Raw genomic sequence first — 5,515 nt, 5'->3', positions numbered from 1 at the left:
TATAAGTATGCATATAATGTACTTTGAGCAAAACTTTATTCTTAGCACCCTCCACCTGCCCCTTTTTAACTTTTAGTGAGTCTCACTAATATGTAGGATATATAGCTATTTTTTTAAAGTAGAGTACTTCCATTTTATTTACCTTCTCCATCACCTTGCCCTCCCCTGCTCCCCAGATGACTCCTACCTTTACAAACATGTCATTTTTTTGTCTCAGTCTCTCATATAAGTGAAAACATGAAATATGCTGCCTTTCTGAGTTTGCTTTATATCAATGTGACAATCTACAGATCCATTCACATCCTGCAACTGGCATAATTTCATTCTTTATTGCTGGATAAGAGTCCACTGTATACATGTATGCCACATTTTCTATCCAACTTAATCATTTGCTGGACACCTAGTCTTTCTATAGCTTGGCTAGTGAGAATAGTGCTGCTATTCTCACAAGTATCTATATTGTATGTTGACTTACATTCTTTTGGATATATGCCAGGAGTGATATAGCAGGAACATATGGTAGTTCCAGTTTTAGGTTTTTTAATGCTAGTCCTGGGGTTTTAACTCAGGCCCTGAGTTCTGTCCCTGAGGTGTTTGTTTATTGTTTTGTTTTGTTTCTTAAGGTTAGCACTCTACCACTTGAGCCACAAGCTCCACTTCTGACTTGGAGATAAGAATCTCATAGACTTTCCTGCTTGGGCTGGCAAGATCTTCATCTATTTTGAGTTGGGGTGTGTGTGTGTGTGTGTGTGTGTGTGTGTGTGTGTGTGTGTGTGTGTGTGTGTGTGTGCATGCGCCCATGTGTGCCAGTCTTGGGCTTGGGTGATATGTCTAAGCTCTTTTTTTTTTTTGCCACATCACCACTTCTGGCTTTTTAAGGTAGTTAATTGGGAGTCTCAGGAACTTTCCTGCCCAGGCTGGCTTTGAACTGTGTTCCTTAGATCTCAGCCTCCTGAGTCTCAAGGATTATGGGTGTGCTCCAGCAGCACCTGGCTGAATTGATATTTTCAATAGGGATAAGGCTCTAGTTTCAGTCTTTTACATGTGGTTATACAGGTTTCCCAACATTTATTGAAGAAACATTTGTCCAATGTATGTTTCTGGCACCCTTTTCAAAAATCAAGTGGCAGGCACTCTTGCCACTGTGTGTGCTTATGTTATTTCTGGGTTTTCTATTCCATTGTTCTATTTATCTATTTTTGTGCCAGCACTGTACTATGTTTGCTATCATGGCTTTGTAGTATAGTTTGAAGTTAGGTGTTGTGATAACTCCACAACTGTTGGGGTTTTTTTTTGCCTAGAATGTCTTTTGCTATTTGGGGTCCTCTGTGGTTCCATATGAATTTTAGGATTTATTTTTATATTTCTATGAAGAATGATCTTGACATTTTGACGACGTGTTGCATTAAATCTATAAATTGCTTATGGTAGCACAACCATTTGCAAAGTGTTCTTCCATCTTCCAGTGTCTTCAATTTTTTCAGGGTTTTAGTTTTCATACTGGAGATCTTTCAGATCCTTTGTTAGGTTTATTACTAGGTGTTTAATTTTTGAGACTATTGTGATTGGTATTGTATTTCTAATTTCTTTCTTAGATTGTTTATTATTGGTGTAAAGAAAAGCTACTTAATTTTATGTTGATTTTATATACTGCTACTTTGCCAAACGTGTTTCTCACATCTAAGAGCAGTTTTAATGGAGTCTTTACAGTCTTTTGAGTGTGGTATAATGCCATCTACATGTAGGAATAATTTGGCTTTATTTCTTTCTCTTGCCTTATTGCTCTGGCTAGGAATTCCAGCACTATATTGCATAAGAGGGAGAGAGCATTCAGCTAACCCACAGACTTGGTGCTGCAATGAGAATTATCTTGCAGACTGAGGAGACACAGACCACTATGTTTGTCCCTGCTGGGCTTCCAACTGTGTAAACTTCTCAGTGGATCCATATCAGACCCTCCTTGTCTCTATAACCGCCTCTCATGTTTGTCTGTCACCAGGTTAGCCTACTGTTTGTCAAACTATCTGGCCTACAGAGTAGAAAACACCTTTTCTTGCTTCTGGTAATGGATTCATAGCTATGACACTAAAAATACAAATAGCAAAATCAGATAGATACTAGACTTCATGAAAGTTTAATTTTTGTGCATTATGGCATCAAAATAGAACTCAGAGAATGGGACAGAATGTTTGCAAACCATGTATCTAACAACACTAGTATTCAAAATACATTAAAAAATAGATAGCAAAACCCATTACCAAATAGCATAGTTCAAAAGTGGGCATAGGGCTGGGAACATGGCCCAGTGGCAAGAGTGCCTGCCTCGTATACATGAGGCCCTGGGTTCGATTCCCCAGCACCACATATACAGAAAATGGCCAGAAGTGGCGCTGTGGCTCAAGTGGCAGAGTGCTAGCCTTGAGCAAAAAAAGAAGCCAGGGACAGTGCTCAGGCCCTGAGTCCAAGGCCCAGGACTGGCAAAAGAAATAAAAATACTTAAAAAAAAATGTGGGCATAGACTAGGAGATTGGGGGGTTGGGGGCAGAGAAAACAATAGAGTGTTATTGTGAGCAAAGTGCATATGTACTGAAATACCACAGTGAAACTTCTTGGTGAAATTAACCTTAATTATCCCTGAATAGAAGAAATTAATGGTAGGAAAGTAAAATAGGCTCAGAGGGGAGATTGGGTACCAGTGCAAGGGGTGGGGGGGGTGGGATGCTAACCAAGAGAATGAATATGGGGCAGAGAAGGAATATGGGGCTGGGATTGTGGCTTAGTGGTAGAGTGCTTACCTAGCATGCATGAAGTCCTGGGTTCAATTCCTCAGCCCCACATATACAGAAAAAGCCGGAAGTGGCACTGTGGCCCAAGTGGTAGAGTACTAGCCTTGAGCAAAGGGAAGCCAGGGACAGTGCCTAGACCCTGAGTTCAAGCCCCAGGACTGGCAAAAAAAATGAATGTGATTGATGTAGCTTATTTGCATGTATGAAAATTGAACTATGAAACCTGTTGAAATTATTTTAAGAAAGGGGAGAGGGAGGGAGAGATAAGTAGAAGGAATGACGTCGATCATGATACATGTATGGGAATATAATGAAACTCTTGTGCAAGTAGTATATGCTAATTAAGTTTTAAAAAGTGGGCACAGAATCTAAATGCACATTTCTCTAAGAAATATATACATAAGCAGAGAAATGTAAAAACCATGAGACATCCATGGCCACTTAGAATAAAAATGTAAGCCCAGCACACAGGTTTAGGTCCAGCTATTTGGGAAACTGAGGCAGGAGGGCAGTCTGAGCCTCAGGATTTGAGACCAGCGTAGCAAGACTAAGTAAAAAAAAAAGATAAGTATTGGTGAGAATGTGGAGAAATTAGAACTGTGTAGTCCAGGTGGGAATGTAAAATAGTGTAGTCAGTTTATGTGATAGTTCCTCCTAAAATTGAACATGAAAGAGCAGTTGCACCCCCAGGTGTATATCTCACAGAAAACAAGTATTAAAACTAAAATTTGTATATGAGTATTCGTAGCAGAACAATTCACAATGGCCAAAGGGTAGAAATAACTCAATGTTCATCAACTAATGAATAGGTAAATGAAATATACTCATGCCATGAGCCTTATTTTCTCATAAGTTAAAATTACTGATGCAAGTGCTACAAGGATAAATCTTGAACATGTGCTTATGAAAGCATCCAAACACAGAAAGCCACATAGTGTATTATTTCATATTTATATGAAATGTCCTGATGAGGCAAATTCATATAGACAGGCAGTAGATCCATGCTTACTAAGCCTTAGAAGGAAGAGTATATATGGATGATGGTTAAAATGTACAGCAAGGAAGTAGCACTGCAGCTTAAAGTGGTACAGTGCTAGGCTTGAGCAAAAGAGCTCAGAGGTAGTGTCCAGGCCCAGAGTTCAAGCCCCACAACCAACAAAACAACAACAAAGACGTCTGTAATCCTAGCTCCTCACGGGGCTGAGATCTGAAGACTGGATTGCAGCCAGCCTAGTCAGGAAAGTGTAAGACTCATCCCCAATTAGCTACCCAAAGTGAAAATGGAGGTATGGCTCAAATTGTAGAGCACGAGCCTTGAGCAAAGAAGCTTAGGTGACAGCACTCAGGCCCTGAGTTCAAGTCCCAGGACTGGCAAACACACACACACACACACACACACACACACACACACAGAGAAACTTTAAGTGGGTCTGTTGTTTTGTATGAAAAATACGTATCAATAAGGCTGGACAGTATTGGCCCTCATTCCTTTGGAGATCCTAACCCCAAATTCAGAGGCTGTGGCATATCCTGAGAGATTATCTAGTAATCCCTCCTCCTAGGCCCGCCTGCCAGACTTTCAGGTAATCCTCAAAGCCTGGTGTTTTGTGACTTCAAATGCCGCCTCATAATGCGGGAGCTACGTGGCATGGTGTACAAAGAAAGTTACCTGGTGCCGGTCACCTGAGGGCCAGACCTTTCCCCAACATCTGAGACTCCTCGTCCTTTGCCAAGCGGGGCGCTTGTCCCCGCTGGTCTGAAAGAGGAGGGACTGGACTCTACAGCCTTTTACTAACTTCCTGGCTGGTAGTGTATGCTTGGGATGACCACATGGGATTGTCCGCATCCAAGGCTGCCCTTGGGGCTACCACCGAGGAGCCCACGGAACCAGAGCAAAAACACCTTTCCAGTGAGTAACACGCTGAGTTGGGGCAGGGCAACCCACACTGCTAGTGCAGCTTAAGTACAATTGAACCTCTAAAGGCAGCGTCTTGTTCTGCACCTTCATTGGATGTGTCCCTATGGCCCTATAGAAGAAAAGTCCAAATGCTTCTATTAATCATGAATTAAGTGTAGATGGGAACCATTGCGTTTTAAATTCTCAAGTAGCAGTATTTAAATCACTTACATAGAGGACCAGTAGTGGGATAACAAGTCAGGGTTCTTAGAATGTTCTTATTTTCCATGATTGGCCTGCCTGTAGACCACTAGCTTCCCAATAAATACTCCAAAATTCGAACGTTAAAAAAAAAATGTTGCTTCAAATGTAGACCTCCAACTATCTCCACTGTCTATTGTTTCAGCTCGTAATAAATAGTAACCTTATAAATAATATTATATGTCCTAGGGTTGACTCACCCTCTGATCACCTATTTTGATATTTTATTTTAAACTATCCAATGACTCCATCTATATTTGCCTTCTGAACTTGTATCTTCCTGTCATCATGAAATCTGTTGCTGCAACTGTTTACTACATTAAATAGATAAGTTCAGTTATATATATTTTCAAACTTTGCTAAGCATTTTTCTGAGCAGACCATGTAATAATCAGTTCTGTAAAAATATATGTTATCCAGCCCTGGATGGTTAAATAATGTGTGCCAGAACTGGCCCAAGGTGAACTACAGTTAACTATGTAAAAGAGACAGGAAAAGGGAAAAGGTGTACTTTGCTTTGTACCTTGGTACCTCCAAAGGCTCATACAACCTCAAATAATGGAGGAAAAGG

Source organism: Perognathus longimembris, chromosome 28 (genome assembly GCF_023159225.1).
Source record: "Perognathus longimembris pacificus isolate PPM17 chromosome 28, ASM2315922v1, whole genome shotgun sequence".
Lineage (NCBI taxonomy): Eukaryota > Metazoa > Chordata > Mammalia > Rodentia > Heteromyidae > Perognathus > Perognathus longimembris.
The sequence above is the reverse complement of the archived record's forward strand: the minus strand, read 5'-3'. Positions refer to the sequence as shown.